Below are 13,707 nucleotides of genomic sequence, written 5' to 3'. Positions count from 1 at the left end.
TCCTTCCCTCAGCTTTTTGGCTCAATAGCAGCCAATCAGAGCCCTCAGTTTGCAATGGAGGCTCTGGTCACAATTCAAATGTTCCAATAAAAAGCATGCACTGTGCACAGCATGCCCTCCTGCCTGGAAAAGCTATTGCACCCTCTGCAAACTTTTTGCTGCCTTTCTTGCAGAGTTCTTAGGTAGAGCTCACCCCTCAGTTTGCACCCAAACGAGCCTTTGCAGCTGCTACATACTATATATTATATATGTGTATGTGTGTGTTTTATAAAAGAGCCCAAAATATAACAATATAACATTTCAGTATTAACATTTTCAATCCAGATTTCTTTGCCTACTACTTTCATTTAATGTTGTCCATTCTGATAAAGTCATTATCTTTAGTTTAAAGGCCAGATTTATCTTGCAGTTTAGCACAGACTAGAAAGCTAAGAGAAAGGGGCATACAGAAGGACAAAGAATTGTTGAACTATTGGAAGGGTTGGTTGGAAGCTTTATAACAGCCCACAACTAATTTAATTCATAAAAAAAAAAAGCGCTTCAAAAATATGATGATGCATCCTTAAATAGTTCCCATATAAGGATTAGAGACACAAAAAGGAAGACTGTGCATTACAACTTTGAATTGTGGAAAACCCTATTGTGAACCACAGTATTTTAATTTTAGGTTTACAGTCTTTCAGTATCACTACCCAAATTGATCTGTGTGAATGAAAACAATGAAATACCCACTCAGAAATTTAGGGCAGGATTTCCTTCAAATGCAGCAGTATTGAGGCAAAATAATAGACCTTTTAACATAGTTAACTGTTTATTGGTGAGAACAGATGCATAGATTATGCAATGTAAAATAAATACAATATTAAACTTAATTTCTTCCTTGACTCACACATTTAAGACTTGCAATCATAGTTTTCTTATTTTTTCCCATGAAACTGTTGTTCACATCACTGACAGTAGTGCCTAAAAGAGAAGATATAAACAAAAAATCAATATAGCTGCGACAGTGTATACTAGCTGCTCCATGAAATAATAATCCCTATATTACTTTAAGGACCAGTGATGTCTACCACTTTTCAGAGGAAATGTCAAATTTCACTCTTGGCAGGTAAAAAAGTTTTTTCAGGCCACCATTAAATTTAGTTTTAGTCTGAAGAGTCACTATGTAAAAATTATATCTTCTAGCTCAATATCCCATTTTTCTGTGTTAAGAGAGTCAGAACTCCTAACTTATTGATTAAAATACAAGAAAATCATCTCCCTATTTGCCTGTTCACATTGCACAGCATCATCAATACAATTTTTAATTAAGTTTTGATTCTAGAACTAAGAGCTAGAAAGAACCCAGCTGGTCTTTCAGGTTCTGTCTGACTTTTACAAGGTGGGTAGCTGACTAAAAAGCATGTCTTTACTTATAGGCTTCATATAGACATTACAGCTAGCCACTGGGGGGTTAGATTGGTTTAAAAATGGCCCCCAATCTAAGGTAAGTAATGGTAACAAGAGGGACGGGCAGGGTGGGGGGCCTAGTAGTGTCCATAGGGGGTGGAGTTCAGGAGAGTTTGGCAGGATTGGAGGGGTTAGTAGGGTCAGTGGGGGGATTGGTGGGTTAATGAGGTATGCAGTAGGGTTGGACGATCAGGGTGCATTGGCAGGCTCAGAGAAGCTTGTTGATCCTTCCAAACACCTCCAAACCCCCTCAGCCCCCCAGGATGCTGCTGAACTGCACCTGATCCCACAAACTGCTCCCAGAGTTGGTTTTACCACCTTTCACCACTCCCAGGAGCCTAACTGAAGTAAATTGAGATGGGGGGAAGGGAAGGTGGATCGGGGGGTAGCTTCATGTGGCATGGGTTGGCAGGATCAGGGCAAGCTGATGGCTCCATAGGGGAGGGTTGGTGGGATCAGGAGGGCTCTCTCCTTCACCAGGGACAAAGACTTATTTTAAGCCCCTCGTACTCCCCCACACCAAGTGAAGAACACCCCCCCACTGTAAACCAACCTCTCTGATCGTGCCTGCTCCTCCCGCCACCCCAACTTACTTCCATCAACTCCAAGCACCACCAAATGCCAGTGAAACCAGTACTGGGAGTGGCTTGCAGGCTCAGAGGGTTGGCTGGCTCAGGGATTGGGGTGCTGGCTGGTCTGTGGGATGAGGGTTGTCCATCTGGGGGTGGGAGAGGGGCTAGAGGGCTAAAAATAGCCTGGTGCTGGGGGAGGCAGGTAGGAAAAACAGACACAAGGCTGCACTGGGAACATGTAAAGAGGTTCAGTAGATTGGTCTAGGCTAACCATACCTGTTCTAATTTAGTGCACCTCCAGGTACAGTTAAATCAGATTGAGTCAGCCATTTTTTGATTGATTTAACCTTCCTGGAGCTTCTGTACAGTTCACAGTTAGATCAACCTAATTAGGGATCTAAGTGCAAGGTCCACAAGTGGGCAAACTAAGTTAGATTGGGTGGCCATTTTTAATATGGTCTAACTTCCCCCTAACCTTCCTGAATGTCTTTACACAATTACAATCTAAGTGGATTTCATCTGGAACTCATAAGAGTAAACATTTACTCAGTTTAAGAAACCCATGAACAGAACAAGTTCAGCAGTTGTGAAATCCTTGACCTTTTTCATAGTAATTTCCATGTTGAAGATTTTTCTCAAGACTAAAAAGTATATATTTTCCCAATTTAATATACAGGGGGTAAGCCCAATCATTTAATATCATAGTTACTTAAAAGTAATCCCCAGTGACTGCATCTACACAAGATACGTACTAAATGACTGCACAGTAACCTGAGTTACTGCACAGTAGCTGCGCTGAACAGCTTTTTTGTGATGCTGACTGCTCAGTTGCCAGAGACTACTGCACAGTATCATTTGCATGCTTTCTGCCATGTGACACTACTGCACAGTACTGTGGACATGGCCAGTATTCTATTGAAGGATTACAAAATGGCCCAAGCATAATTTCTTTCTGTGCGAGTTGGGAATTGAAGGGAGAACTATTTCCGAATGTTTTCAGCTTGGTGCCTGGAAAATCTGGTCATCCTTTTCAGTTCTAACTGGACCTAAGCAACTTATCTAAGTATTTCCAAAATCCATAATAAATCTATATTAAAACCTTTCCTAGCCTGTCACATTTCCAGTCATTCAATTTTAACTCACAGTACTAAACTATACTTAAAAGATTGCTCATGGAATCTGCTCTTCCTACATTATTTAGCAGATCTCATTTACACTGCCTCCAAAATAGCTAACTGATAAGTCTTGACATTAATCAAGTGCAGCAGTACTTATTACTGAAGACAGAATATTCTTCTGATAGATATATAGTACACTGGAAAAAAAAAGTCACTGTCTGCTGCACAAGAACCCAGAATGCTACAGATGCTTAATACTAAATAAAATAGACAGCCAGTGTATCTAATATCTTCCATAAGCAGATCCACCCCTGAGCATACGGCATTCAAGTTACTTGTATTCACGGGCATACAGGCATTCAGGTTACTTGAACAGGAATGAACATGTGTACCCTTCCATTGCTCCACTGCTTCCGGGATCTGGGAGAAATGAAGCAGGGAGAAATGTTCCCCCACTTTACCCAGGTTGACCCCTGTCTGGGGAACCCTGGGGAAGCAGAGGCTGCTTGACAGCTCCTGGGGACCAGGAGGAGTGGAGAAGCAGGGAAAGGTTCCCCATGCCTTCCTCAGACCATGATCAGCATTGTGTGGGTAGGTGAGAGGAGCAGCTGGGCAAATCCAGACTTCAGCAGCTTCAACTCATTTCACTTCTTTTCCCAGGTCTGCTGTGCCTCACCCTCTTTAAGGTCTTCAACCTTCTCTGGCAGTATAGATTAAATAAACTAGTAAGCCAAGCACATTCCACAACCAAACTACTCAATTTATAGTTCAAATTAATTCTCATGAGCTCCAATAAATACATAAATTTCAATTAAGTGCTTCTGAAAGGTTTTCTTTAAAAAAAAATTGAAAGGATTACCATGCTTTCCCAGGTTTTAATCTAACCATAAACAGAAATACATAGATTTTAAGAATTGCCCTGAAAAAAATACCTTGCTTCTACAATTTGATTTAGGTACACTGCATGCACACAGTGACCAACGGAGAGTAGAGGAAGAAGAATAGGAAAATAAGGGAAATTTCTTTTGTTAAATACGTACCATTTGAGCCTTGCTCCAAATGTTTGAGCCAAAGTATTTTGGCACACCAGGATAAAACAGTGATCCATGTTATATTTAGTTACTACTGTAGTTTGGACAAAAATCTCTCAAAGCTCGTAAAAGAAATCATGTGACTCCCTTGCTAAAATGGATATTTATAGGGAAGTATGTTTTTCCAGTATGTCAAGATGCTCAGGATTGTTTGGTGGTTCTCCACATGATGTCCAAAGTTTTCCTGGATTTCTCTGACACCAGATAATTATAGTTATGAATGTGGGGTGATTCTCATTTGTTCCAAATCCTGTTTATAGCCTTAAGGGAAAAGTCAGGGTTACAGCCATACCTTAGAATAGACAAGAAAGTAGACAGATTCTTGGATCATTAGAGACTAGAGATGAGTAAACTTCAAAACTCTTGAAACATCCGCTCAGGAAGCATTTGGCATGAAATCGTCTCACTGAAGGCATTGCTGTTGACTTTGGTTGTGACATGGATCCAGTCTTGAAGCTTATTTCAGATCTCTTTTGCCTGGACTTGAAATTTGATATAAGACCATTCTTAGCTCCAGATCCAGCTAAATTGGACATACAACAAACATAGCGATTGTGACAAAGGTTATAGTACTTATATCTTTTCACTTCCAAAACTGGAGCATTATAAAGATACAAGGCCAAATGGAGGATGAAGAGGCTATCACAGGATATACATCAGCATGATTATAATGAAGACAAACAAAAACGGCAACTTTCACTAGATAAAGATCTTGCTCAGAAAAAAATAAAGGTATGTTTAAAATGATGATGTTTAAAATGAAAAAATAAATCTCTTCCAAAAAATAAAAAACACAACCAATTACTCTTATTTTTTCAAAAGTCAACAAAGGGGTTGTAAGTTGTTTAACTAGAACTGTTTGCTAACCCTGGGGAGTAAGGAGAAGTCACTACCAGCTGCAGGCTAAGAATTTGCTATGGTGAAATGATCCAATTGTATAGGTGGTACAAGTTTCGGTCTCTTTCTACTTCCTTCCTCCAGGCCCTGATAGAGGGCAGGTTATACCACTGTAATCAGCATTACACAAGTGGAAAAAGAGTAGCAGACAGAAGAAGTAAATCCCTTAACTGAAGTTATTTTACCTAAATCAATGGGGCATTACCTTTGAAAGAATCAGAGCTAAAATTCTAGGAGTGTAAGTTAGGGCCTCGTTACACATTACACAGTGAGCTGCTCAAATGGTGATTGGTGCTAGTGCTAGCTTGAGTTTGGAGCAGTCAAATGTTCAAGCCAACAGGATCTTGCAGGACTGTAGTACCCCTGTCCCTCATTCCATCCCGGGCTTCCCCCTGCCTCCCAGGCTCCCCCAAATTAAGCTTTTTGTCATTATCTCTTCTATCTCAACAAATACAATCACACTTAACTAAAAACTTTCTTTAGGATTTTCATTGCCAAAGCATTTTTCTGTCCCTTTAGTGGATCATTTTGACCCAGACAAAATAATTAAGGAAATGTCTGAGCTATAAATATTCCTATCCCTTTTTTTACCTGTGGCTTGCTTTTTTTTTTTTTTTTTTTAAAACACAATGCTATTTCATTCTGAAACCTTCAAAAGGAGTGAATTACAAAATAAGGAATTAAAACAAGAGATAAATACAATAACAGAGACGATGTACGCTTTTTCTAAGCCTTGCTTGTTGTGAGCTGACAGTTTTGGAACCTTAAAAAGGTCATTTCCTGTGTGCAGAATTCCAAGGATCACAAAGGGAGAGCGTACAGCTTTGAAATAAAGTAATGGAGAATGTTGTTCAATCCTTTACATAACCTAGTTTTTAAATGAATGGATTTAGAAAATTGCTGTTCATTTCTGCATCATCCCATCAATTAAATGTATGGTCAAGATTCTTTCTACACAGCAATAGCTCCTTTGAGACACTGAGGTGCTACAAAGGACTCACAATCTGGCCAAAAATTAGCTAGCAGAGAATGTTGTTTGAGAGAAACTCCCACTTCTCTAAATATTGCAGGAGGTGAGGCTGGCTCCCTGAACAACTCCTTTCTGCACCAACCGCAGCTCTCACATAGGAGAGAATTTTGCCTAATGCCTTGCTGAAAATACATCAGTGTAAAATGAGGTAGTTTATGTTTAATACCATAACAATCTGTAAACTTTATCTCATTTTCTTAATTATATTGGAGACTGTAGAAGACATATTTTGCTCTTATCTTTGATAAAGATGAGCATTTAAAGTGCATTTACAAGCTGAAGAGTGATTTTGTAATAACGATACCTTTGTTACACAAGTTATCTGTCATTGGTCCGTCTTTGCATCCCCTCTTCTTATTTCAGTGATAAAACTGCGGGTTACTATTGTTAGAACTGCACAGCTGATATAGCACAGAACAAAATGGTAATAGCTACAGACTCATCACTGGCATAAATTTATACAATAGAATAGAAGGACGCTGAGGTGACATTATGTATTATTATTAGATTTCTATTTACCTTATGTTTACCCAGCACTCAGCTTAATGCTTTCTGGAAACACTGGTCAAAGTTCTCTCTTTCCAGGACTTTTCAGTAAGCATCACACAGCATTAAACCTCAGTTCTACTTGTGCAAACTCCTGATAAGTAGGTGTTAATAGTTCCCAGTCCGTTTTTCAAAGATATCTTACTATACAATTTCTTATTAAAACAGTTAATCATAATATAACGGTATGAACGAAAGACATTATAAGTAATATTTGGAATACTATGACTTTAAGGGATGTGGGGGCAGTATTTTGGATTCTTATGTGTGCACAATTTTAATTTTTTGTGTAAACTCCTAGATTGTTGCAAGAGATAATCAAGCTAAAATAAAAGCATTTGATTACTGAACTTTTAAACACAGAGATATAGTGTAATCTTTTCTTCTGCTGACCACAAGACTAAGAACTAAGGGCAAAATTCTGTTTCACTGGTAAGATACTTAAGGCCTTGTTACACATTACACTGTGAGCCACACAAATATTGATGGGTGTTAGTGCTAGCTCAAGTTTGGAGCACTCACGTGTTCAGGCCAAGAGGAGCCTGAAGGACTAAAAAATAAGAATCCTTCCCTTCCCATTTCAGGCTTCCTCCCTCCTCCGGTCCCCCCTGAACCCTGGCAGCTCCTTCCCATCCCTTGGGCTTCCCCCTGCCCAACACACCCCCTTACTTATTGCTGCCCTGCTGTCTGTCCCAGCAGAGAAGGAAGCAGGCAGGGCAAGGTTAAGCTTCCTGCCAAAAAGCCCCTGGAGAATCGGCTCTTCTCAGGCCTGAGCCTGCCCAGAGAGCTTTAGCTGTGGCCAGGCAAGCAGATTAACCCTTCCCTGCCTACTCCCCAGGACAGGCAGTCCCTAATAAGAGGGGGGAGCGGGGAGAAGGAGGGAGGGGCAGTGAGCAAAGATCTGGAGTGCTGGGGAGGGAAGGGGAGGGTGGTGGGCCCGATCTGGGCCAGTTGGGGAGAAGGGGCAGGTGTCGTCTAGAGTGGATACACCTTAGTACAACACAACCTGGGTACCACAGATCAGAGATAATGCTGCCCTGGAGTGGCATACCTTTGAATGAGTGCTTCAAGCCAGTTTCAGTTGTTAATATACAGACAATCAAGGGGTTAAGAGCTCCAGGAGCTGCCTAAAATTTCTGGGTAACAAATGGGGTGATCAATCCAACCCTGAACAGAGGGGTGGCATACTGATGTTACATTATTTCATCTTACTAATCAAATTGTTATATGGGACTAAGTTAAATATTGACATAACATTAACTTTTTTCTACTCCCTGGAAACTTCCCTGGTGTTTCAAGATTTTCTCAAAAGCATGTTAGAAGTCCAGAGAGTTCATCAGACCACTTCTGAACAAGCTATCTGGGCCTCCTGCTATAAAAACTGTTTAACTTTAATAGCTATGGTTTAACACTGTTGTTAGTAATGTTTTGAAAGTACTTAAACCTTTCTACCATCCTCACCCTGAACAACAAGGGGTGCATACACACATACTAACTTTCTGACATTTAAGCTGACTTAACTTTTTAAAGTCAATTGAACTGTCAGAGTGTACACATATATGTGGAGAAGAGTCAACTTAAATGTGGCACAATACAACTTTGAGATGCATTAGTTAAGTCAACTTAGCTCACAAGATGGCTGCCACCATGTCAAGGAGCTATGTGTGTGTACGTTCTGACATGGCTTAAGTCAACATAGTCAATTTGCCTTATTATTTTAAGTTGACTTAGTACGTGTGTATGTACCCAAGATCATCAGCATATATTATTGAACAATCTCTCTTCTTCTCAAATACAGAACCAGAAATATATATTGGACACTTCACCTTTTTCCACATGACTACTGACAATTCTACTATGCCCATCTAATTATTGACCAATACAGGTGATTTCTTTTGTCTAGGTATACTTAAAAGCCTCTTTTTTATCTTTATGCACCTATAATTTTGACTTTGTGGCTTTTGTTTCTTAATTTTTTTTAATTTCCTAGTTTTAATCTATATCCATTTCTGTTAAATTCCTCTTCTTTTCCCAACTTGTTGTATACATACAGCAAATGGGGAAAAGATATGTGTGTGTGTGTGTGTGTGTGTGTGTGTGTGTGTGTGTGTGTGTGTATAAATATTATATTATATATGTACAGGTATAGATATATAGCTACTTCCACAGGCTGGGGTTTTTTTGGTTAACTATTATGGCCAAGATGGCTTTTTGGGAACCTAGATAAATGTATTTAAATAATTCCTAATGATTATTCATGGATTTTTTTTCTGAATATCATCAAAATATATTTATATTTATTATTCACCTATTTCTGTGTGTTATTGATTTATTCAATTTATGTCTCTCCTTTCCCAAAGGCTTAGGGTATCTTAAGATAAGTTAACAGAAACTTAAGAGGACAGAATCATTTGTAAAACAGGAATGCAACTAAGGAACAAAACAGTTTAAAAGGGAATTAGAATATCCACGTAAAACAGAGCCCCTCTCTGCCCCCCTTAACAATATCTCAATCTAGCTTTCTTTGCTAAATGCCTGCCTGGATAGGAAGGTTTTACATTGCTTCTGAAAGATGCCCAGGCTCAGATTCTGATGGGCCTCAAGTGGGATGGAGTTCAAGAGCTGAGGAGCAACAACTGAAAATGACATTTTTCCTTACCAGATTAGATTTTTCTTCTTCCTAATTCTGCAATGTTCTCACAACCCTCTGCAAATCTTAGTCTGATGCAATGGAAATAATGAAAAGCATTGTGCTTTCATTGTAATATCAAGAGGAAGCAATGAAGTTCAAAAGCCCTGTTAAGCAATAAATGTCATTTAGAACTAATAATTAAATGACAGAAAATACAGGTGTAAAAGGCCTCATATATAAACATTTACAAGAGGATTTATTTTAAAATGTAAAAAAAATACATTCCAAGTTCATATATTAATGTTTTTCCATTATGAAAACAAATTAGAGTTAAATTAGACCATGATCCTTCTACAGAACTGTGTTTTTGTTGTCCTGTGGGGCCAGGCCAACTCTCAGGATCTCAAAATTGCACTGTTAGATGGGAGAGTGTGACACAATTGCACATATACATACACAAATCAGTTAGGCGCATACACACACCAGGTGCATACACACGCCGCAGGTGCATACACACACACTACCAACTCAGGCACATACACATCCAAGATTGCCAGTGTAAGCACATGCACACCTATCACCAATTCAAGCACCCACATACTATACACACCAAAAATTAGACAAAATCAGCTGTCAATACCCACACACCCAATACACATACACGGATCGCTAATTCACATATGATGATATATATCATACACCACACACCTACACATACACACAGATGAGTACCTAACTTGGGTGGTGTGGTGTGTACGTATGTGCTTAGGGTACTTGGGATACCTAGGGTGCTTGGTAACTATGGGAGGGGGAGTCAAGGGTGAAAGATTTCCAATAGGTGGGAAGAAAGGAAATGAATGAGGTTAAGATGAGAGAGGAAAAAATAAGACAGTGAAAGTTGATGGGGCCAGGATTAGAACCATCAGACTGGAAGGGAGCTAGAGTTACTGGAGTTTAAGGTGCCCCAGGGTTACTCAGAGTCACTTGGTGCTGGGGTGGAAGCAAGGGAAAAAGCCCAGTGGCAAAGAGAAGACAGCCAGGAATCTGAGGCAGAAAGCTGGGAAATCAAGGAGGCGGGTCGAGAGGTCAATAAGACAAAAACCCAACTCAGGGTTTCAAAATAATAGGTTTATTAAACAGACAACACGCTACACAGCCCCACAAAGTTATTGGTTCCTACACACACACACAGTCACATACACACCCACACAATGGTAGTAGGAAAGAAAAAGGCTTGGTGGAGGGATTGAAGTCAAGGTGTATAGGGACAGAGTACAGGTCCTTTGCTTGAGGAAGGAAGGTAAGTGATAGCTACCTATTCTGGACTGTGAGTTGATCCTTCTTGGCCAGTCAGGGTTTTCTCCAGGAAGGTGTTGTCCAGAGGGGGTCACTGGCAGGGCCTCTGGAGGTGGTGTGGCATAGTGCTGGTCCAGATGGAGAGGGCGCCCCACTGGGTCTGCCTTCACTACCCCTTTTTATAGGGGCAGACCTTCTATGACCCTAGTGGCAGGGGCATGCCCAGGCAAGGGTCAGCCCTGGTGTACTGAGCATCTGCACTCCAGGCAAGCATGTGCAGTTCCAGGTGTCTGTGTTGCAATAGTGGGTTGGCTGATTTCTGTGGGATCTTTGTCTTTCAAATGCTAGGTCCCTGGTTCCTGAGTGAGTCAATGGAAGGCAATAGTTCAGTCACTGATCTGATGGTCCAGTCATTGAGTTGATTATTCAGTAGAGGCCTGCTACCATTGTATCTCAAGCACCCTCATTCATCCCCATTCATTCAGGAACCAATTTACATAGGAGGGGTAGGTATGAGTCACAGTTGCAACATATTGTATAGGGCAGGGGACACAAGATGGAGGCTTGACATACAAAATGGAAACTTGACATCACTTTACAGACACAGGCCTAAACCATACAATATTAATATGAAACAATAAAAATCAATGCAAAAAAATAATAGGAATACAATATAATGCAATATAAAACAGTAAAAATCCATACAAACATAACAGAACAATATTTACAATATAAGAAGGGGCTTATTACATTAATAACATACAAGAACTTAGCTTACCTAGTACTACTTATAATCACTTATAAGGGATAGAGATGGCAGAGAATATCAGAAATGGTTGGGGAAGGGGAGGGAATGCATTTTAAAATGAAAAAAAAAAAACTTGGGGTTTTGCTACATTTTCATGGAGAACCCCTTCAATGTGGTTCAGCACAGACAGGTAGGATCTCTCCATCCAGATGTAGCTGAAGGATCATGGCTTTAGAAACTAATGCTGTGCAGTTAAAAAACAATAGGAAGGTTCAAAAAGTTTGGGGGAGAAAGCAGTAACAGCGGGTGTTTAAATTAAAATCTCATCCTCAGATATAAGAATTGTACTGAATAAGAAAAGTAATGGTACTTTGAGAAACCATGATGTTTTATTAGCTCAGGTTGTCTTAAATGACCTAAGGTTCTTTCCAATGGTTGTCAACAAGCTTAAAAGCTGTACCTCAACAGTATAATCCCATTTACTTCCCAGCCAAGAAGCAGAAGCTACTCATCCAGTAGTATCACATACCCTCCAGCTAAAAGACAAGTGTTGGTATTGAACCAAAATAGTAAAAGACAAGAACTCGAGGAAATAGGCATCTTCTCTTGGCTTAAAATAATATTTAGGATTACCAAACTGATTCAAATCAAGTTTGAATGAGTACCTATCAGAATTTTAGCTATTTCTTGAAATGATCTCTGAGGTTTCAAAGTCTTTTAAACATTTCATGTATTGTTGCAGCTCTGAACATCCTGTTTTTGTTCCATATGCCATACTTAAGTTATACTAAGCTACCGCCAAATTTATTACCTAGAAGAAACCACAAAATACCAGAAATGTGATGATACAGTCACTTCTTGCCAGATGTCTAGACCAAAGAAGTTCTGAATAAATATTTTTGGTTAATATTTAGGTAAATTCTGAACCATGCCTTGAAACATTTTCAAGTTCATGGGTTTTTTATGAGTGATAATTAGTCATGTCATATAAGTGTATCATGGTACTTATCAACTTTGACATGATTTGATTTAAACAGCCAACTTTTCAGGACTTTTGGGTTGTTTGATTTTTTGGCTATTTGAGTATCTTTATTTACAATTTACAATAGTAGAATATTTTACAGTGCATTAAAGCATCACATAAAAAACTGTGACATTATGCTAATGCAAGGTAAAATAGTCTACTTTATATTAAATGTCACTAAAATGCAGTGCAGCCTAATGCACATTAATTTAGTACCTCACATTGAAGGGTGCCTGTACACAAGTACACAGGCTGCTCAGACATGCTGTATTACTCGATTAATTGAGTCTGCTGGAGTTTGGCAACTGCCACACTCCAGCAATCTCCTGAGTCTCATGTATCAGTGTCCCTGCGCTTAAAAATGGCAGCAGGGGCACTTGAACTAAAACTTATCAAACAACCTTTATTTCAAGTGCCCTTGCCACCATTTTGAAGTGTGAGGATGCTGTGGCACTTTAACTGGAGTGGCTCTTGCAGCTCTCTAATTAAAGCATCACCCCCTCCCACCCCTTGGAGCACATGTAACAGTGCCTGGAGGTACTACATTTTATGTACTTTAGAAAAAGCCCATTAATGCATGTGTAGATGCACCCACTATGTATTTAAACCTCAGTACTTTGGCAACTCATTATTAAACATCAAAGAGAAATCCAAAGTACAAGGGTATTTCTGAAAGTAAGAGCTATTTTGAAATAAAATCATTTTGTGTGCAATGAAAAAAAACCCATTACAAATATGTTATTTGCTTAGTTGTATATTTTTCTTAAAAATTAAAGAAAAAGACAAGAAGCCAGAGATCTCTTGAGATCCATGAGACTTACAGCTCAGACATGGGTCATGTCTATCTATACTTTCAGCACTGTTCTGAAGACTGGCACTGAAAAATAAGCCCCACATATCTACTCCAAATCCAAACCCCCAAAAGAGGCAGAGATGACACATTGGGGAGGACTCTCAACACTCCCGTTGAGGTCTTTTGTTTCTGGTCTGGGTGGGAGTAGCACCTGGGAGCATCCCTAGAGCATTTCTACAGATCTGGATTTGGGATATGCAGAGCAGGAGCAGCCATGCAGACCTTAGCTTTTCCTCAGCTATCTTCAGAGCAGTGTGAAGCCACTGTAGGCATGGGATGTGTCACCTTAATGATAACTTTAGGTAGTTTATACAGTATGTAATAAAGGCCCATTAGTCAGTTTAGGCCAGAATTAAAACTGAACTAGAATTCTGAGAAATTGAAGCCTAAAGGATTTTAGACAACTAATCAGAAACTGAGGGCACTAAAGGTTCACCGCAGTGGTAGGGAA

The 13,707-nt window shown here is 39.6% G+C and overlaps 1 long non-coding RNA gene across 1 annotated transcript in view; it reads right to left on the bottom strand.

The window, feature by feature from the left end:
* Positions 1 to 820: 820 nt before the first annotated feature.
* LOC102369100 overlaps positions 821 to 13,707 on the bottom strand; it is a 22,398-nt gene continuing 9,511 nt past the window's right edge. Inside the window, exons 2-3 of the long non-coding RNA XR_001359131.2 lie at positions 4,523 to 4,753; positions 821 to 963 (exon numbers count right to left, since the gene is read on the bottom strand). This is a non-coding gene — a long non-coding RNA (uncharacterized LOC102369100). The remainder of the gene's footprint in view (positions 964 to 4,522; positions 4,754 to 13,707) is intronic.

Source organism: Alligator sinensis, unplaced genomic scaffold, assembly GCF_000455745.1.
Source record: "Alligator sinensis unplaced genomic scaffold, ASM45574v1 scaffold448_1, whole genome shotgun sequence".
Lineage (NCBI taxonomy): Eukaryota > Metazoa > Chordata > Crocodylia > Alligatoridae > Alligator > Alligator sinensis.
Note: the sequence above shows the minus strand (reverse complement) of the source record. Positions and strands in the feature narration are given on the sequence as shown.